At 42.3% G+C, this 25,409-nt stretch overlaps 1 protein-coding gene across 1 annotated transcript in view; it reads left to right on the forward strand.

The window, feature by feature from the left end:
- Window positions 1–25,409, forward strand: part of LOC149252027 (tRNA/rRNA methyltransferase (SpoU) family protein) — a 425,400-nt gene that overhangs the window by 36,663 nt on the left and 363,328 nt on the right. The window lies entirely within an intron of this gene.

Below are 25,409 nucleotides of genomic sequence, written 5' to 3' on the forward strand. Positions count from 1 at the left end.
GATCAAGATTCTGCCCGGTGAATATTCAGCTTTTTTCAGATCAATTCAGTGATCAACTGAGAAAGATTGAACAATGGCAGGGATTTTGTAACTGCGACTTTGATGGATGAATTTTCAGCTTTTACAACTCAATTCAATGATTGATTGAGAAAAATCAAACAATTTCTCAGAGAATTTGGGAATTAGATTTCTCAGAGAATTCAGGAATGATTAGGATCTTTAAAGTGAGACGGCAGAGAATTTGATGACAACGAATTTCGTGATGACAGTCTGTATTCCTTGGGCAACGAAGAAATTTTTGAATTCCAAAATTGTGTGATGGCAGAGAATTTCGTTACAACAAGTTGAGGAAAGAACTTTCGAAATCTTCTGAACTTTTTTCTCTCACAGTATGAAATCTTCCGAACTTTTGATAGTATTTGGAATACGGGTCTTTGCCATTGGAAATATAATGTAGCGTGATTAGGATTCTGCACCGATGAATATTCAACTTTTTTAGCTCAATTCAACGATCGTTTGAGAAAGATCGAACAGTGGTGGGGGTTTTGTATCTGCGATTGTGACCAGTGAATTTTCAGTTTTTTCAACTCAATTCAACGATCCACCAAGAAAGATCAAACAATGGTGGGGGTTTTTTAATTCTTCCTCTGTGGCAGGCTCTCATACACCCATGCCAAAACTGCAATAGTCTTTCTTTGCCGTTAGTTCTGCTAGTGTATATTTGGCGACTGAGGGAGATATTTCGCATTCCCTTTTACAAGGGTTTTTCAAGGCGAAGCGTTATACACAGTGAATATATGTTAGGAGACAATCGAGATTTGGCACTAGTGAATATTCAACTTTTATCAGCTCGATTCAATGATCGAATGAGAAAGATCGAACAATGGTGGGGGTTTTGTAACTGTCGCTCAAAGTTTTCGTCTGACCTTTAATAAATGAGATGACATAATTTCTTAGAGAATTTGGGAATTATCTAAATCTTTAAAGTGAGACGACAAAGAATTTGACGACAAAGAATTTCGTGATGACAATCTGCATAATTACGTTTCCCTGCTAGATTTCATGCGAACACTCTGCAAGCAACATCGTCGGGGGAAATTAAAGTATCTGCCTCTAAATTCACAGATCCGGGAGAGATTTCAAGCGCAAGAATTGGGCCGTAGGGAACCCAGGGAATTGACGGGATTGCAGGGGATCGCCATAGGAATTGCAAATAAATAAATTTTCTTTTTTGTCACAGTACAATGGGGGCTGAAAAAGATTACAGACCGAATCACATGGGTGAACCTTTAACCCCTCCGGGGGAGCTTTCAGAGGAAGGAATCACCTCCTGTAGTGGGGTGCGGCTATACAACCTTGCAAATATGGTAGTGGAGTGGGATTTCTCATCTGGGCTTCCCAAGTAGAGAACCTGCTTCAAAGGGTGGATCTCCTAGAAGATCAGAATAAATAACTCCGCTAAGAGGTGATTGAGTTAAAACAATTGGTACTAGAACTAAAGGAACAGGAAAACTTACACTTGCAAAAATCAATTGTAGAAGCCCCCTCATTCCAATCTGAACTCTTGAACCTCAAAGAAGAGATGAGGTCGTAGAGTGCACTCTTTAAACAAGATGTTGAAACGCAACAACAAATGCTCAACTCGTGACTGGAGGTTGTCAGGAAGAATGAGCATCCCAAGCTCCCCGCCCACCCCACTCACGATGGTCGAGGGGGTGGTGCAAGCCAAGTTACATGAGGAGCATCTCCGTTGGTTTTTGGAGCTAAACCTTAGAGTACGTGGGCTCCCAGTTCCTATGGCCACAGTAGACCCCCTACAAGCCGACACCTGCTTCCTCCATGACAAATTGGGCCTATAGGATATCTCTCTAGAACATGTGTGGATGGGTACCAATGCCACTCTCTTCCTTTGCTTTCAGACACTTGAGGACCGAGTCAAAGCGCTCATAGCCTAGAAAAAACTGGCCACTCTTCCACCAAATCAAAGGATATTCCTCAATGTCGACCTTACCAAAGCACAACAGGGGGAACTCAAGCATGCCAAGGTCACGTAGCAGTGGAACGAAAGGCATGAAAATGTGCATTTGTTCGAGATCTTAAAGCTATCATCTCCTATTCGGCCCCCTGGGTTATTCCTGGCCTTGGGCCAAATGACGTCACGTTCCGGAGAGGGGGGGGCAGAGCAAGGGGGGTTGGCCCACTATCCCCATTGGTTGCTGGAATTATAATGGTGTCTTTTGGTCCTCGTCGGGCACATTATGTGATGCTATTGGTTGTCGCAATCTCCTTTTTCTCAGAGAGACACATGCGAGCCCCATGTAGACCCCACCTCCAATCTCGGGTTACCATTAGATTTGGGCATGCAGATAGGGAACACGTTCTGACAGTGTGAGAGGATCTGGGGGAGTTACTTGCCTCGTAGTCGAGTTTCCATGGTGTCTTCAGATGAGCACGCTAGAGTTTTATGGGTTCAACTACATCAGGATTGCCATCGACTTCGCAACAGTTACTTTGTAGTCTGTTACTTCCTCCGACCTCATCACACTTTGTGACTCATAGGGAGTCCTAGGGGGACCCATTTCTCGATCTCTACGAGGACATATCTCATTACTCTTCTTAGGGGGATGTGATTCTTTTGGGCGATTTCAATGCCCAAACCAGAAGTGCACAAGTTCCCCTTCACGACAGAGTTGAGGACGCTCTTTGCCTCTAGGAGATAGAACTAGAGTCGACTGGTCTTTACAGGTGTTCATAGGATGAGTTGGGGCCCCTCATAGGTTATGGGAGACATCTCTTACAATTGGGTGAATCTCATGGGTTATTGATCTTGAACGGGCTCCCTTGCTTCCTTGGCTCAGGAGATTTCACCTATTTTCCCCACAGTGGGGGTCGAATGTAGTGGATTATGTCTTGACCACCCATGATCTTCTCCCACATATCCAACATCTCTTCATTTCCGAACTCCCTTTGGCAGATCATGCCCTCCTCACTTTCCTCCTCTCTACTCCCCCTCTTCCTGCTACCTCTACCACCTCCCAAAACACCTCACTACCCCCTCGCACCACCTTCCTTCTCGATAGAGATTGTGCCCCTTTCTACGATCCCTGTCTCGAGGAATTGCTCCCTCCCATCTCCCACTTTAGAGCCTTGGATACTTAAACAAATATCAGTTACTCTCCAAAGCCATCGTGGAGGCCGCCTTAAACTCCTGTCTCCACTCAATCCACAAAAACACTTGAAAACCCACTCCTGGCTCTTGTCCCATGAACCAGTGGTATGATGAGGATTGCAAAGCTCTCCACAAGCAACTTCACTTTCCTCTCACTCATGATCCCTCTGCCTCTCCAGCTCTCCAAATAACTTACCGTAAACTCCTTTGCCATAAAAAGCGTATATTTCTCTCCCAAAGGAGATGAGAGCTTCATGCAACCCTTTACTTCTCCCCCAAGGCCTTTTGGTGTACCCTTTTCCCCAGGGATTGAACCATTCCACCTGAATTGGATTTCATAACCTTATTTTCTCATACCACCTATCTTTATGACATTCCCAGACAACCCCCAATTCACGCCTCCTCTCCCCCCACTCATTCCACCTCTTTTCAAAAGTGGACATCCAAAGGGTAGCTAGAGCTCTGAACTCTATTAGAGTTGCTGACGAAGAAGGTCTTCAGGCGAAATTCCTAAAGCATGGTAGTAAGCCCCTCAAGCCCTATCTTGCTGATCTCTTTAACCATGTGGTCTGCTCTGGCTTCCCCACCTCCTGGAACAGACACATCATCCATCCTATCCACAAGTCCGTGAGCATTTTTGATCTAAACAACTACCGAACTATTATGGTGGGTGATACATTCCCTAAGCTTTACACCACTATTCTACACCAGTGGCTTTCTAGAAAACTAAAGCAGCGAAATCTCAGAGCCAGGGGACAAGTTGGTTTCCGTCCAAACTACTAGACGATCGACCACATATTACACTTCAAGCCATAATTGAGTAGGCCCGTCATTGTTCCTCAAGAGTCTACAACTGCTTTGTCGACTTCTAAAAAGCTTTCGACACAATGCTGGGAACCACTTTTTCAGCGGCTTTGCAACATTGGGATTTCCGAGACTCTCTTGATAGCCATCATGAGATTGTATGAGTTTATTGTTGGACGCCTAAAGTTGGCTCATGGCCTCTCAGTTTTCATTCAGAGTACCATTGGTGTTAAGCAGGGTTGCACTCTCTCACCTACCCTTTTCGGGATTTATTTGATGAGTTGGAGTCTCTCCTCCAGGAGCACATTTAGGAGGGGGATGGTTGCCTTCTCCACAAAGTTTTGATCTCTCTACTCCTTTTTGCGGTTGATTTGGTTTTACTGGCCTCTACCCCTCAGGGCTTGCAAAGACAACCGGATGCCTTAGCCGATTTCTATCACCTTCGACAGCTGAAGGTCAACCTAAGTAAAACCAAGGTTATTACCTTCAACACATCGAAGGGATCTCTTATAGACTTACACTTCTATTTTTCGGGAGAAGAAATTGAGATCACCACATCTTACATTTGCCAGAGAGTGCAGTTCACAAGGCTTTGTTTTGGCATGAGACAGGCCCTCCATCCTCGAATCAATAAAGGGTATGGCTCTCTTACCCTCATCGAGAGATAGTGCTTCCAAAGTTAATTTCAGGATTTCTTGTCCAAACTCCACCTCATGGACGTGATTATGCGACCTACAGTGCTCTATGGCTTTGAGGTCTGGGGGCCAAACTTGTTATACATAGATTGGGCTTAGCTAGAGAGAGTCCACACCTTGCTTCTTAGACGTATCGTAAGATGCAAATGTACAGTTCCACAACCTATTATCCAGGCAGAGTTCAGTGCCCACCCATTCTGCCTCGAGTTCATCTTCCACCTAGTCTCTTTCCTCCATAGAGTTAGATCACTTCGGGACTTGGCAGCATGGAGAGAGCGTTACTCCTACCTAGCACTTTGTTCCTCGGAAGTCCTCGCTTCAGATTGGCCTATAGGTTGTGCTCGTGGGTGGTTCTTAGAGGCATCTCGACTCCTCCAGTTTGTGGCCATTTCCCCAGAGTGCCTCCCCCCATTCAGATTCTCTCTTGATTCGTTGAGTCGTCTTCTGCTGACCAAACAAGTGTTGAACCAGTCCATCAAAGAGGATATCTATCGGCTGTACACTCAGATCACATGGACTTCGCCTCATACGGGCCTTGGTCTGAAGATGTCTTCCTATTTGGAGCATTTCTTAGAGCTGCAGGATGGCCTCATAATCCAAACCCCCTACTTGCGCCGACATTGGACGCACTCTCTCAGGATACCCCTAGGGCAACTTTGTGTTGGCTCACATTGTCTTAGAGTCGAGATTGACCATCATATTCCTTGGTCGAATAGAATTCGCCAGGTGTGCTACCTTCGGGCGTTGGAGACTGAGTGGCACCTTATATTTGGATGCCTAGTTTACTATGAGATCAAAGGACGTTTCCACTGTTTCTATAGGGATTCCAGGGGCTACCTCTCTACTTTTTTCCAGTACCAGGACCAACGATGCTTAGCCCTTTTTATCAGGGAGATCTTTATGTATAGATCTCAACTCTTGCACACTTCGACTCACCATGGGGTTCCTAGATCTATCCATGTTGTTTCGTCTAGTCGAAACAACAAGTGGTAGGCAGTCTCACTTTGCAACAGATGGAGAAATGTGAGACCCCAGGGTTTTCTGCAACCCCCCTCGGGTCCATGATAATGAGTGCATTCGAGATCGACCCGCAGATGCAGTGCCATGCTTCGATCGACGTACCCTCAGAGAGCCAGAGGGAATGTCTTGACACAGAGACATCACAGGGTGCCTCCTGCTTGCCAGACCTCCTCCCAAACATGACACAATAGACAAAGTATGATCAACAACTTTTTCCTTTCGACCTTGGATGCTAGGAGCACTCACTCATCTACTCCCCCTAGGATCATGCCGTTTGATTTCTTGGCGGTTCGAGAGGACCTAGACAGGGAGAGTTTGCCTTGCTCGCCTCCCTCACCATCGACCATCATATTTGGGAGATGCTGACACTAGTTGTTAAAATTTGGCAGCCTCAAGACGAATTTCCCTGAGGAAAACCCTAAGTCCCCAAGAACAAACCCTTGTGACCCTTGCCAAAAGAAACAACTCATTTGAGCTAAAGAAATATTAATCAAAGGAAGAATTATAAAATGAAAATATTTGGGCTAGTAATTATAATTGGAAATATATATTTAAATATTAATTTGGGGCAAATATTCATAGGAGGGTTTAGAGATGCTAAAGAAATATTAATCAAAGGAAGAATTATAAAATGGAAATATTTGGGCAAGTAATTATAATTGGAAATATATATTTAAATATTAATTTGGGGCAAATATTTATAGGAGGGTTTAGAGATATAAAATCAAATAACTTGGGAAAAATTCGAATTTGACCTTTCCCTCCAAAATTAAAGGTCAGCTTCTCAAAAGGAAACCACATTGAATTATATATATGGGACCCCTCCCTTGTCTCATGAGAACATAGATCAAAGACTTTATTCTGAGGCATGTTTATTCTATGGACCGCATATCTCTATCAGGTACGTGGATTTCAAGTATCACTCTTTGTGGAAACCCGAACTCCACTCGCTTGCACTGTGGCCCACAACTAAGACCTCGCACCTCACAACATCTCACTCAGTGACAACGATACATGTCGTGGCTTCATATCAGTTAAACCATGGTTTGATTACTCTAACACATACATATATACAATACTGCTCACAATACATCTGTTGTTTATGTTTCATGACTCGATATTACATTTGAGGTTTTGCACCTTTTTTTTACGTGTTGATTTGGGATTCAGATGGCTTGGATATATACTCTCACAGTTGCTCAGATCTAATTTCAGTGGTCTGTATATGGCACACTTTTCTTATTTAATTGTGCAAGGCAACACTTATAAGCATTGGCATCAGTTATATACAGTGCGAGTGTACAGTGCGTTGACATCAATTATACAATGCATGTGCTATTGGCATTCTGCAGTACGTTGATGTCAATTATACAGTGCGTGTGATGTTGGCATTCTGCAGTTCATTGGCATCATATACAGTATGTATGTCTCAACGATGGAGGTTTATATATATACAGTCCTGACATTGATTATATATGCAGATTGTAAGGCTTGGAGATAAAGCGATTGTTGGTATATCTACAATGTTTTGGTATACAAGGTATCTGTTTCCCTCATCTTCTATGTCAAGCATTACAATGTGAGTGAGACGTGGGTCAAAGGCCTTGAAAGACAATTCCGCCATGACAACAGCATGACAGGAGTATGTCAGTGATCTCTCTTATGATCCAGAGAGGACAATGATTGACAGTGATGCATATGACGGGAATCTGTATTGCGTTAAATTTTGCTTATGTTGACAACCCACTTAGATGTGTCTTGTATTGTTCACAAACGTAGTTGTGAACCCCTTTGGATTGACTCAAGGAGGTCTGATATGTATATGATAATGTACTTTGTATCGCAGTTGAACTATTGATGAAATCTAATAGAAGAAGAAGAAGAATTCTGGGTTTTCCCCTTGTGGGGTTTTGGCCTGGTCTTTGACCAATCCTGGTGTCTCTTTATGTGCATGCTTTTCTTCTGATGTTCCTTTTTTACTGTTCTGCTGCATTTTTGATGATGTTGTTCTTTTTATATAATTGCATATATTGTAATAATGTCATAATGTTGTGGGGGTGAATTTAATGTGTAAATGATGCAATGCAATTTTCAAAGCAAGGAACAATGTATCCCTAAAGAAATTTAACACCAACGACTTCATCTTTAGCTCCCCCCTCGCTTTTCTGGAGTTGCACAGTCCAAAAATAGACATACTTCACATTTCTCATTTTTGTTTTTCTCGTATGACTTTTTACATTCTCGATGTGTATTTTTGTTTCATGTCAATCCTATTTTAGTGATATCTTAGTCTTATTAGATTTGGAGTTACAATGGAGTTTCATTTGCACTCCCACATGTCTTGTACTTACATTGGATGTATCCTTTAGCCCCATTGACCTACCTTGTGGTCACCCAAGGACATTAATAAAATTATCTTATCTTATCTTATCTATGGAAGAAAAATTGTTTGTAGTTTGTGCCCTAGAAAAATCAACATGGTATCAAAGCCAAAGAACGAAGAGCAGTTGGATGAGGAGCATCATGATCAATCCTATGCACTCCTATACGAAGTTTTTTTTTTTTTTTTCAAGGCCATGCAAAGATCCAACTGTACGAATTTTGGGCTTTGTGATACTCTTTGTTACAACTCAGCAAATTTCAGAGAGACCCTAGTTGATGTGATAGGCCGAGGTCTTCTTCAAAGGCAACGAAGGATCTCAAAAGTTATTTGTTAAATTCAAAGGTCTTGTCATCCATCTTTGTGTTGATGCTACTTGGTTTGAGCCATCTATGGCATCTCTTGCAAGTTCTGTGGCACAATTTATCTTAGCACATTGTTTGAGCAAAGAAGGACAAATCTTCTACCTTATGCAAGTAATCTGAGCCCTGTGGTTCATTGATTGAGGCCCAAATTCTATCTCTGCAAAAGGGGTCCGAAATCTTGAGCTTGATGAATACGACTACTCAAGATGACAACAATTACAAAGATATGCATCCGAGCTTCTCTGTGGCATGGTATGCAAATTTCCTGAGGCTTCTTATATCTCAAAGGAATAGAGTTTTGAGGTAAGATATGTGAGTTATGTGCCTCGTTCTGTGGCACCTTATGCGAGCCTTATGACTCCTTTATGCAAGCTACTTCAGTGATTTCCGATCCCTCCGAGGCATCCTAAAAATTTCGATCTATGGCATCCAAATTATATCTCTGTAACATTGCAGACCTAAGGCGAGTCTGAGGCATTGTATGTGTTGATTTCTAGTAGCATCGAATGTGCTCTAAGCCTCAAAATTTGCAAGGAGGCTAGGACACATGTATTCTAGAATATCCATAAATCGTTTTGGGAAATTCCACCTGGAGACAATTTTATTAAAATAATTAATTATTTTTAATGGATGCCTAGGTCTAAACTTAGGAAATTAAAATAATTAAAGGGTATTAATTAAACTGTAGGTGAAACTTCTAGAAGAAGACGAGGATCAAGCCAAAACGATATGAGCCATTGATTAGAATCTAATCTGGACTACTGATTGATCAACGAGAGGATTATAAGAAGAGGCTTGATGGGCATTTGGAAAAGACATTGGGTGAGATATCAGAGATCGATTTTCTCAAGAGAGCAGTGCAACAGTTGCCGGAGAAAGTCATCGAGGAGATTTCTTGCAGTGAGGGGCAGGGATAGTTTTCCGGTTGGAGAGTTTCCTAATCCGGGGATACATTATAGAGGAGACAGAGAGAGATCCAGAAGAGGTAGCATAGAGCCACGCTGAGGCAGTGCAGAGCCTGCGAGGAGATTCGCAGTTTTGCTGAGGAGTAGATCAGATCCAATGTCAGGATGCGGGGTGTGAGATTGGAGGGCCAGAGGATTGAGCATCTAGCCAGCAAATCGATCAGCCAGAAGGAGTGATGCAGTCACCATCAACTGTGACACAGAGCAACACAATGATTGCGGGAAGTTGCGCAGAGGCAGCATGGGGCTAGCCTTTAGTGGCTGGATCAGTGTCGAATTTCCTGTGATAGTATGAGGTATTTCTCACTAATTGTCTGCCAGTCAGATTCTCTGTATTGGATAGCCAGTAAGGCATCCAAAGATTGTATTCAGAAACCACTGAATAATAATACAAACCCTCAGCTGCTGCACCGGTTTTTTTCCCACATTGGGTTTTTCCGGGGACATTTGTCCAAAAAAAGAGGTGTCACTTGTGTGTGATATTTCTTTTTTGCTCAGTTCTTGTTTCCGCATATTATTTAAGTTGTGAAGGCGCTGCAATTGTATTTATTTTGATGTTTATCGTATAATACTGTACATAACTTGATTTAGTAGGAGAAATATAATAAGTTGCTGTAGTAGTGATTCGGGGTTTCCAAATTTTCACATGGTATCAAAGCACAGGTGAAGCAAGAGAGAAAACGGGAAGAGCCGAGTGTTGAAGAGGAGGAGGGAAATCAAAATGCTGCGTAGGCCAGGGGGGCAAGATTCTCAAGGAAGATCTCTCTCTGAGTGAGTTGATAGAGAGGTAAGGTTATCAGATTGAGATTTGTCATCGACAAAGGGAGCAATGCAATAGAAGCTTCAACGCAAAGCAGTGTTTAGGTGAGACGCAATTTTCTGCAGCAGTTGCTGGGGCAGAAAAACGTCAGAAGAAGGCAGGAGACACTTTTTGAGGGAGTTTCTTCCTCAGAGAATTCCTAGCCAGGGAATGCGATTTCTCAATTGCTGAGCAACAGTAGAGAGGAGCAGATCTACTAACTCTAGCATGGAGTGCGTAGGCCAACCTAACAATAGCACAGAGGAGAGGAGGCAGTCGATGTTTTGTTGGCAGAGATGGCAGCTAATGGGCTGAGAGATCAAGATCGGTTGGACGGAGCATCCAATTGTGTGGTCTGGAAGGCTAGGATCTCCTGCCTTTTGGATGAGCATAATCTCAAAGCCTACGTTAATAGTGTGGTAGTTGAACCTGCAGATGCAGATCCACTCAAGAAGTACCGGGCTGAAATGGCGAAGGCCAAGCGGTTGATCCTTGATGGAGTGAGGGATCATGTTGTATGTCACATTGCTAGCAAAGGGACTGCCAAGGAGACGTGGGATGCTTTGGCTACGTTGTATTATGGATCTTCCGAGCAACGAAAGATGTACTTGAAGGAGAAAATGAGATCCATGAGGATGTAGAAGGGGGAACACATTCATCCGTTCTTATCAAAGCTTCAGGAGGTTTGAGACTTGTTGGCAACTGTAGGATCAACGCCTCAGCCCACCCAGATGGTGAGGTTGGCCTTGAATTCAGTCTCAGAAGAATGGCAAGTGTTTGTCCAGAGTATCCTGGGCAGAGAGAGATTGCCGAATTGGGAAGGGACGTGGGCCGCTCTTCAGCAGGAATAGATGAGGTGAGACTTAGTCAAGTGCAAACTTTATAGCAACAACAACACTAGGACGAAGCCCAAGGAGGAGGAAACGAATGCAACCCTTGTATCAAAGGGGCAACAGGAGCAGTGAAGGTGGAAGGACGTCTCAAAGATCAAACGTTTCTAGTGTGGTGAATTGGGTCACTACACTTCACAGTGTCCTCTCAAGAAGAAGGACAAGGACGAGAAACATGATCTGCAGGCTGCAACCACAAAGATCGAGGAGGAGTTTTCCATGATTGCCCAGATACCTCCATGGGAGAGGTGGGGTGATCTAGTACTTTAGTTCGAAAATAACTGCAGATGGGCAGGGTTCATTGAGGAGTCCACCTCATGGATCAATACCTTGCTACGAGAGCCCATATCAGAAGTAGTAGGATGGACCAGTGTCAGTTGGTGCAGAGCAGTGCCAGAGTGACAGTTGCAGTGGCTAGGAGCGCCAGAAACTGAGCAGCGCAGAGCAGAGTTGGTAGCAGTGTAGAGTCAACAACAACGCAAAGGCTTCAGAGGGTCAGCGCAAAGACTAGTACCAGTCATAACTCCAACAACATATGCATCATGCTAAACACCTGTTCAGTATTTTGGATGTTTTTCCGTTGTAGTGCAGATGCAATTGGCAGAAACATGCAGAGTTAGTAGCGACACAGATGTAGTTGGCAGAAACATGCAGAGTTAGCAGCAACACAGATGCAACATTTGTGCAGTAGTTGGTGGGCAGTGATGTCAGACATCAATAACGCAAAGTGAGATGTTACAGAGTCAGGTTGATGCTTCAGTAGGTTGCATTACCAAAGCACATTCCTCGCTAAGAGGGAGTGTTGATTTCTGGTAGCATCATATGTGCTTTAAGTGTCAAAATTTGTAGGGAGGCTAGGACACTTGTATTCCAGAATACCCAGAAATCGTTTTGGGAAATTCCACCTGGAGACAGTTTTATTAAAATAATTAATTATTTTTAATGGATGCCTAAGTCTAAACTTAGGAAATTAAAATAATTAAAGGGTATTAATTAAACTGGGGGTGAAACTTCTAGAAGAAGACGAGGATCAAGCCAAAATGATCTGAGCCATTGATTAGAATCTAATCTGGGCCATTGATTGATCAATGAGAGGATTATAAGAAGATGCTTGATGGGCATTTGGAAAAAACATCGGGTGAGAGATCAGAGATCGATTTTCTCAATAGAGTAGCACAACAATTGTCGGAGAAAGTCGTCGAGGAGATTTCTTGCAGTGAGGGGTAGGGATAATTTTCCGGTCGGAGAGTTTCCTGATCTGGGGATACATTGCAGAGGAGGCAGAGAGAGATCCAGAAGAGGCAGCATAGAGCCATGCTGGGCAACATATAGCCACGCTGAGGCAGCGTAGAGCTTGAGAGGAGATTCGCAGTTTTGCTGAAGAGTAGATCCGATCCAGTATCAGGATCCGGGGTGTGAGACCGGAGGGCCAGATGATTGAGCATCCAACCAACAAATTGTTCAGATAGGCATGACGAAGTCACCATCAGTTGTGACGCAGAGCAACGCAGTGATTGTGTAGAAGCTGCGTAGAGGCAGCTTAGGGCTAACAATTCAGTGGTTGGATCAGTGTCAGATTTCCTATGATAGTGTGAGGTATTTCTCACTAATTCTCTGCCAGTGAGATTCTCTGTATTAGATAGCCAGTAAGCCATTCAAAGATTGTATTCAGAAACTACTGAATAATAATACAAACTCTCAGCTGCTACACTGGTTTTCCCACATTGGGTTTTTCCGGGGACGTTTGTCCAAAAAAAACCGTGTCACTTGTGTGTGGTATTTCTTTCTTGCTCAGTGCTTGTTTCTACATATTATTTAAGTTGTGAAGGTTGCAGTTATATTTATTTCGATGTTTACCATATAACACTGTAAATAACTTGATTCAGTAGGAGAAATATAATCAGTTGCTGTAGTAGTGATTTTGGGTTTCCGAATTTCCACAGTATGTGTGCAAAGGTGTGGAAATTTGAGGCTACTTATATCACAAAGTTATGAAGTCTGTGTCATATCACAAAATCTGAATCTATTCAAATTCCCTCTGAGGTAAGGCATGCGAATTCTGTCCTAGTTCTCTCTATGGATCCGAGCTCTGTGATCCAACTTATTGCAATAAGAATTATGATCTGATTATGGGAGCTTCTTTATGGCATGGTATACATGCTCCTCTGTATGGTATGAAGTCAGATCCTGAACACAATGCATACTACACTCAGATATGACCAAAGTCTAAAGTCCAAGCTCCTTCCAAAAGAACGATCAACTCGAAGTGTCAAATCCCTACGAATCCTGAGGTTGGATATCTCTGTGATGAATCCATGTTCCTATGATAGACCAAAAGTCTATATCTGTCATTCAAGGTCACTGTTCTGTAATATGATTGTATTTATATTGACTCGTTCAAGCTACTGTATCTTTGAAGTATGATAACATACAAGTCTAAGGTCATCTCTGTAGAAGCCTAATTCTTCAACTGATGTTAAGGGTCTATTCATAAAAGAAGATTGAAACCTTCATTGCAAATAAGACCGACCTGATTGATCTAAAGGCAAAGGAGTCGACTCTCCCATAATTCAAGACTGTGTCACTTGGTTTAGAAGGAAAATTGAAGATCACAGTAGTTCGAAGATCTATAAGAAAAAATTGTGACTTTGAGGCCTTTGATAAAGGGTCTCCTATTATGTCTCTTGACCAAGACCAAAATATTTAAAGAAGGCCGAAAATCGTAGGCATAAGGAATCATCAAGTCGAAGTCTTTAAGAAGCAAAGCAAAGCAGTAAAGAGAACAAGTTCTTGTGACATATGGTATATCTCTAAGAAATAAAAGCTTGATCCAAGTCTATGGTAAAGCTAATGCAGGACCAACACTTTGTTTGGTATAAGTTCAGGCCTCCTTTGGTGTGACTGTAATGTATCAGTAATAATGCAGTGACATGTTATTATCCAAACGAACTTCTTGAAATATAATTGAAATTGCCTTTGTCTTAATATCTGGTCATCGCAAGTCAAACACCTTTGGATTATGGATGACGGCTAGGGTGAAGAATGATTATCAAGATTAAATATTTTAAGCACATAATTGAGTCTTTGTATTGGATCAATTACCTCATCAAATGGATAACCAAATCTTTGGTCAGCCTGCAAATTGTTTTGAGCAAGTCATGATGACGAGTCTTGTATGGACCTATGGAAAAGATGTTGTAATCCTTTCTAAGCCAAAAGAAAATGTTTGTTTGACATAAGATATCTTTGCAACTATTACTAAGGAGGCTGAGCTCTTCCTTGAGTTTGAAATTGTCATTTGCAGAACAAGGTTTCTTCAAGATATTCAAGAACGAAAGATGATGACATCTATACCTTTTGGAAAGAGAGATGCACTGTATAAGAATACTGGTCTAGTATGATATGAACTATGTCTCATTATTTTGTTATGAGAAAGAATCTCAGAGCTCCAACCATATGAAGATGGCAGATTGAGCTGATATGACCTCCAGACCTAAAGTCTATTATTGATTCTATGTCTTGGCTTTGTAAACCTTAGCAAGAGTTTGAACCCAAATGGCCTATGAATTGTGGATAAAACCCTAGGCCTAATAGTGAATAACAATGAAGCTGAAAACGAATGCAAGGATGAATGTTACTCATCTGGGGTTTGTACAATGTAAACCCTAGATTGATCTTGAAGAATTATTAGGGTTTGAAGTCAAAACCCTAGCTATACAAATTGCAAACCCTAGCCAATCAATTGTTAACCCTATCTAGACAAAAAGGGTTGAGAAAGCCTAGGGCTTATGAATTGATTGCTTTCACTTAAATATATAAACCCTAGTTACCAGAAGATTTGAAATCTTGATGGTCATTGATGAGGTTGATTTGTAGGTTGTGTTACTGCTCAATTTAGTAGGGGTCCTAGGAGGGATTCCTATGGGACGACTACTAGATCAAGTGGCAACAATGAGACAAGGACCCATTGTCATGTTAGTCGATGTCCCCTGCTCTTTACAGACTTTCATAGATGGGAGGAGTCCCGGTATGAGGGAAATCACTATGAATGATAAGTCAATGATTGGATAACAGTGATTTCTAGAGCCCATTCATAGGAGAGACTCAAATGATAAGGTTTGCTTGCTTTAGAAGCAAGGTGTGGGGCTCTCCAAGAAAGGCTCAAAGGAGGCCTAGACCTAGGGATTAGATATATTTTTCTCGATAAGGAATGCCTTAGACCTAAGATTCCTAAGAGAAGAAGGCTTTTTAAGTGGCCTTGAAAAATAATGAATGATGAGGGTATGGGACCACAAAGAAGCCCAAGAGGACTTGTTACCGCTCAAACTAGCAGGGGACCTAAAGGGGAAATGCTAGACCAAGGGAAACAAATGGAGACTTAGCCCACTGCCACTTCAGCTAAGGCTCCCTACTCTTTACAGACTTTCACCGATGGGAGGACACCTGGCATATTATGGAGTCACCAATGAAGGGTAAATCAATAAGTGGATAAGGAGTGACCCAAATACTCCCTTTCCATAAGAGGTTGAAGAATAGAGCTTGCTTGCTTTCTAAGCAAGTTACAATGTCTTCTAGGAGAAGGATGGGAGGGTTTGAGGGTTTGGTTTGGGGAATATGACTTGTGAAAGAGTTTCCCAATCCCTAAAATCCTTGTTGAAATTGGTACCCCAGATGGTTCTTGAAGAATTATCTTTCAAAGGAATGGGACCACACGGGACCAAGTGGACCCAACCTAGGTTAGGGGGAAAAGAGTTTAGCAACCAATGATGTTCTTAACCCAAACAAGGAGGAGGAAAGAATCAAAGAAGGAATTTTCACTTGAAGGTGTTGAATTGATCCTACGAGGCACTAGCCTTGGGGATACTAGGGCAAAAATTTGATCTCGAAGCTAGGGCTTGGCTTTTCTCACAACTCCACCGTCGGAATGGCTTCAAAATTGGAGGAGGCCTTGAGGAGACACTAGTGTAGGATAGGCTAGGAGATCGAACTTTTTGGAGGGCTACTTTGTCGGGAAAATGATGCCGTAGGTGACTCAACTTGGCTAGACCTAGGAAAAGGTGAAAAAGAGTTGATTTTAGGTGACCACCTCTTGGTAGATCAATGCCTTAGTCTTGGGAGAATGGAGTCTATGATAAATATGAATGAGGACCTTTGGTTCTTAGTCAAGGAGGCCTCAAGACTACTTTGCTAGCCTTCTAGGTCAAAGAGAAGCAATCTTGCAGCTTTTATACTTCGATGTGCAAAAGGTGATGGCTTATCAAGATGAATTCGTTGATAGAATTATCCCTAGGAGATTTCATTCAAATTACATGGCCCATACATTGAGAGATGTTATATAGAGACAAAATTCCACAATTTAAGCAGTAAATGCATGCAACAATTAGCCCTAAAAATAGCGAAAATCCCAATCCAATGTATATGACAAAGTAAAACAAGAATAACATTAAAAGCATGTACTTACATGTAATAGAACATATCCAACCATCCACAATTTGACAATAGAGAAGCTCCAAGATAAGATAAACCAAATCCACACATCAAAATTCATCCATAAAGCTCCAATTCATCCTCCAAGAAAAATGAAGTAGAAAAATAGACGTAAACTGTACGCTGAGACTGGTATTCACAAGAATTGGAATATTTTTATTTATTAAAACAATGATTGATGATTTACATGGCCATGGCGGTTTTCCATATATAGGAGTTGACTGGCCATGCCAATTAAGAGACATGTCTTTTAGTCTCATGTCCTTTCACTAACTTAATTAACTAGCTTAATGTTAAGTTATTTATAAATTATTGATGTTTTAATATTTTTTTATTATTTAAACCTATGTATATCTTATTTATGAATATTTAATTCATAACACTGCCTTCCCCTTAAAAATGCTTTGTCCTCAAAGCATGGGTAACGCCAGATGTTGCTGAAGAAAACCTTCTGATTCCCAGGATGAATCTTCCTTTGGGGTATAGCGAGTATACCTTCTGAAGTAGAGAGATAGAAGTAAACTGTATGCTGAGACTAGTATTCACAATTGAATTGGAATATTTTTCTTTATTAAAATAATGATTGATGATTTACATGGCCATGGCGGTTCTCCATATATAGGAGTTGACTAGCCATGCCAATTAAGAGACATGTCTTTTAGACTCATGTCCTTTCACTAACTTAATTAACTAGCTTAATGTTAAGTTATTTATAAATTATTAATATTTGAATATTTTTTATTAAAACCTATGTATATCTTATTTATGAATATTTAATTCATAACAAAAAAGTGCGAAATTCTCAAGAGAGAGAAGAGATCCAATCCAAAGTGATGATGAGAAAATGAACTCATCTCACTTGTATTTATACACTAACGAGGAGTTCGAATTAGTTTCCTTGGCCTACATAAGCCCCAAAAATAAAATAATGTGCTAATAATCTAACTTTTGGTGACAAGCCCACCAAACTAGCTCACAAATGAAAGAATATGCCTCTTAAGAGGTCAAATGATGAATAATACATGTTGTAGGGCCCTCCAAGAGGCCTGATGAGGTCCATGGGTGCCATAATGAAGAGTAGGACCCTTAAAAGTGATGGACAAGGGGTTGGCACCTTGTTTTCCAAACAATAAACCTGTGGTGCTTCCAATGGGTGTGGGGGGCACAACAATAACCTCATGGGTCTCCAAATGAGTTGAAGATGCCTGTAGATCGTTTGCAAGGGCTCTGATGATGGTGTAGGGGATGCCACATCATCCTACAAGTCCTGGGTCAGCTGCCAAGTGCATGGTACATTTGTGTGGCTGACTGGGCAAAGTTGAACTAGGTGCATCTTCCTTGTCCATTGGAGTATCTGGAGCATCTCTGACCATCCTCGAGGATCCATGGAGTGTTGTCTACCGTTGTGGAGGTCCATGGCTCTCAACGCACACCCTACATGTGCCAATGTAGCTCTCTAGAGGATTAGGACCCCATATAGGGATACCAAACCCAAGATGGAGACCATCTGCAATCCTGCATAAGATCCAATGTGTCCCCTAGCCTTCCAGTACAAGAAGTCATTAGAGAAATTGAGTAAATGAGCTTACCAACCATGGACCACAGGTGGGGACTTCATAATGGTCTGCCCTTCCATAATGGTCTTCAGGATGTGCCAATGTCTCCTAACTCCAAATGGGTTTAACCAAGTATCATATTAGGTGGTTTCTACTTCTAAAGGGGATATAATGTTCAAGGTACATCCTTCAAAAGGTGGTGGCATGTGACAGATAAGTGAATGAAGTAGGGGATGAGAAGGGGCAACCCTAGGCCACATGCTAGGGTACAAGGGTAGCTAATAAAAGGGAAGCCCACACTTGGGTTTATAATGTATAGGAGGGAGCAATGGTGGTACATGAGGTCTCCTGATCTTGATTTTTCCACCTTTCTTTATATGCCTTTTGCCTTTTCATGATTTTCTTTGATTAACTGCTCGGGGCTCAAGGGGTAAGAGCATGATGCATAAGATATAGCAATGAATACCCCCTTTTAAGGTAGGGCGGTTCATTGCCCACCAGGGGTTGGGACAATCATGGGTTCCTATATGATGAAGGAGGCTCATATCCTGTAGGAACTAGGGTGATGGCCATGATGATAGGGTAGAGCTCATGTATTGGCTTTTGCCCACGTGCTAAATGTGTTTGTGCTGACCATCTTTTGCATTTTGTGGTGCATTTTCCTGTTGAATGTGTCCAAATATGCTTTTGTCTTTCTTTTTAGCTGCATCAACCTCCGAGCATCATTCCGGGCTTGATCCAAGGTGTGGGCAGGGGGAAGGGGCAAGCTAACCCTATGTGGACCCAGTGGAGGAATGTGGACACAGGTGGGAGAAATGATGAATTGGGTAATAATGAGTGGAAAGGGGGTAATATAAGCATATAAGGGAGCGGGACCTGTTATCACCCCAAGAAACTAACCTAGGTTGCATATCGGTGATGCTCGGGAACATTACAAATTCAACAAAATAGTTGGATAAATGGTGGATGAATGAAACAAATGCTGCATATTCAAGCCAGATAACCACTTCTACTATGATTGACCCCAGACATGGGTGAACACCCCCAGACTACAAGGCTTTTAACCACCAATTACTCACAGTTTGAGGATAAGGTGATAATGGAGAAGAATGACCACACCAGCAGATGCACAGGACCCTGTGATGGCCGGCTGCAACCAGTTAAAAGGTCTGTAAATCTAGTTTCTAATACACAGACAAGATGACAGCTCTCTATGCATTAAACAACAGAAACCTGCATACACGTTCAATGATACATGCTAAATCCTAACACAGAGGTGGGATGACAGCCCCTCTAATGCTAAACATTAACAGAACATGAATCAATGCAAACAGGCACAGCCTGGAACAAGAAAGAGAAGTGGAAAGTGAGCAATTAACAGCAAAAGAAGCTTGTATTAGCTGGAAATGAAGACCAGACGTTGCAGGTTACAAAGTAGTTACAGTCTCCAGAAGTTGAACCTTACAACAGAGTCACCTTCATCTAACACTCATCCTCGATTACATCTCTGTTCCGGGTATATATGGTGTTACATTACAAAATATCTCTGCTAAACATATGCGTGGAGGGATCATAATGGATCACCAACCGTTCTAACTGCTTGGTATGGGTCTCTGCTATAGCGTGACTGTGTCAGTAAACAAAATTGATCTTCTCTGATATTCTGTTGTCCTTCTCTGGCAGCTGGAACATTAACTGAAAGACGCCCCATAACTGATAAATGTATTTAACTGCTCGAGGCTGTCCTATTTCCTTCTCGGCCAAGCTGTTAGTTGCATGCGGTTACCTGCTGCGCTGTACTGCTCCATGTCCGCTTTAACCAGTTCCGTGCCACCGAGAAATCCTGCCCGCTTTGCCACTTTTAAATATCAAAGGTCCATTTATGCAATATTTCCTCTATCGGGTCCGCCTTTTGGGTCGTAGTGCATATCACAGCCAGCCAATCCTCTGTTTCTCCTTATACTTGAAAATATATAAAAAACACTGTAAAACACAAAAATTTCCCTTTGGCGGACTTGAAAATTTATGAAATAGAGTGTTGTATAACCGTCGGGTCCGACCCATCGCATCGCAACATAACTTATTTAAAAGCCCCGCCCCTTTGAAAACGCCGATAGCGATATTGCCGTGGACCCGAACATCTATCAAAAAGAATTAATAACGCCGTCGGGTCCGGCCCATCGGGTCGCATGCATATCATATGTAAAAGCCCTGGCCCTTTGACTATCCCGATAGCGATATTGCGATGCGATCTCGGCCGTTGATCCGGATGCGCGATCGACGGTCCTGATCGAATCGCTATATCGCATCGCTATGCTACCGCCGATACCTCCGATGCTCCGATGCTCCAACCCGCCGATACGCCGATGCACCCATCGGCGATCGCTGATCGGCAATGTCCCACATCGCTGCCGCTGCCTGCCTCCTCCGATTGCGATATGCCGACGCGATCTGGACCGTTGATCGGCCACAATGTTGCACGAAGCGGAAGCGTTTTTTGGAAGCGGGGACGCCGAAGCATCATTTTCCAAAAATCTAGGAAGCGAAGCGTCCGGGAAGCGTCTGCTATATATATATATTTATATTTTTTGCATTTATACTCAAAACAAACATCCCAAAGACCAAATTAATTGTAGAAGACATGAAAACATGCATATTTTTGCATAAATCAAGATAGATATAACATCCATTGTACATTAATGATCTAGAATCTAGATTCTTCTCCTCTTGTCTAGCCTTTGCCTCTACCTCGATTGTCTAGGGATATTAGTCAACATTGCCCAATTTTGATCAAACTATCTAATTCAAGACTTAAAATATGGTAGAAAAAGCTTAACATGTTTGATCGATGATTTTGACTTGATTGAAAGGTAATTTTTTGCTAAGGGCGTGCCGCGTGACAAAGGAGTTCAACAATTAACACCACCAACACTAGGGTACATATAGGGCTTGGTGCTCTTGATTAAATGCTAATCGCATACCTTCATACTTGATATAATCTAATGAAATGCCACAATCCCATTGATTCTGAATTCCTGAAAACTGTTAAGTCTGCTGAATTTTGAATAGGATATGAAATTTTGTTTTCTCCATATGAAGTCCAATGAGGTTGGAATCACTCTCAAACATCCTGAGTCATTTCATGGTAATGTTAAAAATTTAAGTAAAAGGATGAAAATGAAAAATAAAGGAGAATGTCACTTTTACTTTAAGAATTTAACATTACCATGAGGGAGCATCTGCTATATTTATATTTTTTTTTGCCTCCATTCGTCACCCTAACCTAAGGAGGACCCACCCCCAACAAGCAAACTCATCTAAAATTATTTTTTTTTGAAAAAAACGATTTTCTAAATGCTTTTTTGGAAGCTTTTCTGGAAGCGTACGAAAGCGTACGGGAAGTGTACGCTTCCTCCTCCGAAGCGCCACGCTTCCGACGCCCGAAGCGCCGTACGAAGCGCGCTTCGGAAGCGGCGCTTCTGTACAACGCTTCCAAATTTCCAGGAAGCGACTAAAAAAGCCGAAGTGGCGCTTTCGAATTCGGAAGCGCTGCTTCCGGCCAAGTTTCCTAGGCGCTTCCGTACGGGATGCGCTTCGGGGCTTGGAACCGTGGGGGGGGGGCACTTCGTGCAACACTGATCGGCCAGATCCAACCGCTGATATGAATTCGGACCTTTAAGCCTGCGATTTTGATTTTTGCATGGTTTTGGAGTGTTTTTACCTCCGGATAATGTATTTCCGCCCTCCCAAGGGCTTTTCCTTTGCAACCATTTCGATCGGTGGAGGCCTTAAGAGGATTTTGAAGGCTTTTGGGGCACTTTGTATCCGTTTTTGGGCATCCTTCTGTGCGTAAACAACCCAATTAGGACTACATTTGATCCTCAAATGTTGGATTATGTAGCAGAGCTAACAGGACTACAAAACCAAAATCGGGGTTTCCCGTGAAATACTATCCCTAAAGCCAAATGGTCAGTAAAAGAGATCCCACGGAACTAGAATCCAAGGTTAATGTCCAAAAGGGGTCTAGGGGACAAGAGCACAAACCTAACCCATTCTTTTTGCTGAATCCCCCCATTAATCCATGCCCAAAAGTGTCCATGATAAGCAAACTACAATACTCAATTACCAAATGACAAGGCATACCTTTAGGTTTGAGAGGCCCACCTTCAAACATACGATCATGGCAGATGGGCGAGGGACCACATGGCTGGCTCAGTGGCAGAGAAATGGCACAATGAGCTAGCTAGTGGCTACAAGGGGTTGTTGGTTGCTCGCTGAGGACCATCTTGGAGAAAAAATTTCTCCTGGGGATATCACCCAAAAAATGGGGGGTAACAGGACCCAAGCAAAGTCTAGGGTTTTGGGTGAAACTTCAAACAAAAGATCTAGACCAAGCAAGGGAGAAGAAGAGGATCAATGAAACGTGGATTTCGCTTGAATTGTAATGCAATGACCCTTGAGGAAGCCACTAACCAAGGAAACCTAGGAACAAGAACGATTTTGGAGCAAGGGCTTGGGATATCTCCAAATCTAGCCATGGAAAGTGCTTCAAAATTTTTGAGGACCAAGAGAAAACCCCAGCGTATGTGTAGTCCAACTTGCTCTCAAAATGGATGGCTCAAATGAATTCGCTTGATGCCCTAGGAGACCTCTAGGGTTAGGGCTTAGAGAGTTTCAAAAAGGGGAAATAACATTTCTTTGAGATGATCACCAAGACAAGGATCAATGCCTAGCCTATTGGGAGAATGGAGACAAGCATGATATTTGATTTTAGACCTTTTGCTTCATCAAGGAGTCCAAACTCCAATATGCAACTGGGAGGTGTTAGTTAGGTTACACAAGGAATTTACACTTCGTTTGCAAAGCTAGATGGAGTTTCAAGGTTGAATATTTCAAAGATAACCCTTGGGAACATTCACTCTTGTTGCCCAATGAATAACGCATGCAATAGATCAAGACTACCAAGTGATTCAAGATTTTCGCATAAATTTAGATGCAGTATTCCATACATTAGACATATAATGAAAATTTCGCATAAAAGAGAAACTTACATGTCCAAAAGAGTATATCCATTCATCATATTTGCAAGATAGAAGCTCCAAGATAGAATAACAACATTCCAAACATCAAAATGCATTAAAGATTCTCCAATTCATCCATCAATAGGTAGTGTGAAATTCTCAACAAGAGAAAGACACAAATCCAAGTGATGATGGGGAATGAAATGAACCTCCCATCAATATATATGATCCTCTAAGGGATTCGATTTGCCTAATTAGGCCTAATGATGCCCCTAATAATAAAATAATGTACAAATAACAACCTTTTGGTGACAAGCCCGCCAAATAGCTCCATAAGATGAAAAATAAGCCTCTCAAGAGGGCTGAAATGCTAGACAAGTAGCTAGGAGGGTTGTTGGAAGACCAAATGAATTCCAAAATGTGCCAAAATGAATGGAAGGGCTCCAAAAATAATGATGAAGGGGGTGGCCCCTTGATCTCCAAGCAAATGACATGTGGTGCCCCAAAGTGGTTGTGGGGGCACAAAATCATCCTCATGGGTCTCCAACTGAATCGAACAAGCATGTATCCCATCTGCAAGGGCTAGAACAATGATGCAAGCCCTCCCTTTGTCTCCCATGGCGAGACACAACCTCATCTGGGCCCTTGGATTAACTGCCAAGTGTGTGGTGCATGTAGCCGGCTAGGCAAGGTGGTCCAGGTGCATCATCATCATCAAACAAATGGAATACGAGCAAGCAATGAGTGGTGTTGAAGGATCCTATGACATGGCTATCTACTCTCTGCTATAGTGGAGGCCCTGGCTCTTAACACACACCCTACAAATGCCAATATGACCTTCTAGAGGGCTTGGAACCCGTATAGGGAGACCAAACCCCAAGGCGAAGACCCACCTGCAATCCTGTATAAGATCCAACACGTCTCCTTGCTTTCTAGTGCAACGATTCATTAGTGCATTTGAGCAAAAGAGCTTACAAATCATGGAACCAAGTGGGCACTTCATAGTGGCATGCCCTTCCATAATGGGCTTTGGAGTGTACAAGTGTCTCCAAGTTCAAGTAGGGGGTTAATCAAGGGCCCTATTAAGTGGTTTCAACCTTCAAGGGAGTCACAAATCCATGATACATTCGTCATATGGCTGGTGTCATGTGATATAATGATGGAACAGAGTGGGGAATCAGGGAAAGGCTCCAAGCCACATGCCATGGTACAAGGGTCACAATGATGAGGGAGGTCCACACTTGGGTGTATAGATGTAGGAGGGAGCAATCGTGGTACAAGAGTTGCATCGACAAGGGGAGGGGGAGGCTTACTTCTTGTGAACCCAATGGACAAATGTGGACTCGGATGGGAAATTTTGTGTGTTTTTGGTCAACCAGTTTTTTTACTTGTTCTGGTCCAATTCTTGGTTCATAGGGTTTTCTGGTTCGATCATTGGTTTGATTATGATAACATTGCTTGTAATGATCCAAGTCAACAAGGTTGTCATGGATAGCAAGACTCACATAACTAGTTCTTTACAATAACTCAAGCATTCTTGTAAGCGACTAAGAATGAAACAAGTCTAATTCTCTTCCATTTTGAGGACAGATATTCGATAATAAGCAAATAATATATATTAATTGAGATAAGCAATGAAAGTTTTAAACCTAAAAGTATAGACTTCTTTGTGTCCTAATGCCTTGATGAAGTCCTTGCTTCTGGTTCAAACCAGTCTTTTTCCAAGGCTAAAGTAGGCAACTTGTTGGGGAAATATGCACTCCTTCGGGGCTTTTCCTCGTAATAAATGTACAACCATAGACCCTGTTAGTACCCTGTTTGTAGAGACCGCATGCTCAATAACTAAGATGTGTTCTCTCAACACATCAAAAACAAACCCAAAATCAATGTGCGATAAGACCTCTCATAGTAACTCAATCGAAAAGTTTAAGCTTGAAACAACACTTGCACAAAACTGTAGCCTTTTCTTTGGCGGATAGGCCCCTAGCAAACATCAACACCTTTGGCCCACAGGCTATGGTGTGAATCTACACTTCCTACCTTCAGTCTATGACTCTACGGTGTGGATTGGGACTACATTTCAATACCTCTGGTCCACAGGCTATTGTGTAGATTCACTGCTGCAGTGTACTGCACCATTGACAACCTTTCTTCCATGTACAACCTTCTATGTACAACTGGAAATAGGGAAAATACCTCCAGCCCGGAGGCTATGGCATTTTAATCTACTCACCAAAATACCACAACTGGTCAGGACA

The sequence above is a fragment of the Pinus tabuliformis genome, chromosome 7 (genome assembly GCF_031772625.1).
Source record: "Pinus tabuliformis cultivar Carrire ecotype Pingquan chromosome 7, CPIR1, whole genome shotgun sequence".
Classification (NCBI taxonomy): Eukaryota; Viridiplantae; Streptophyta; class Pinopsida; order Pinales; family Pinaceae; genus Pinus; species Pinus tabuliformis.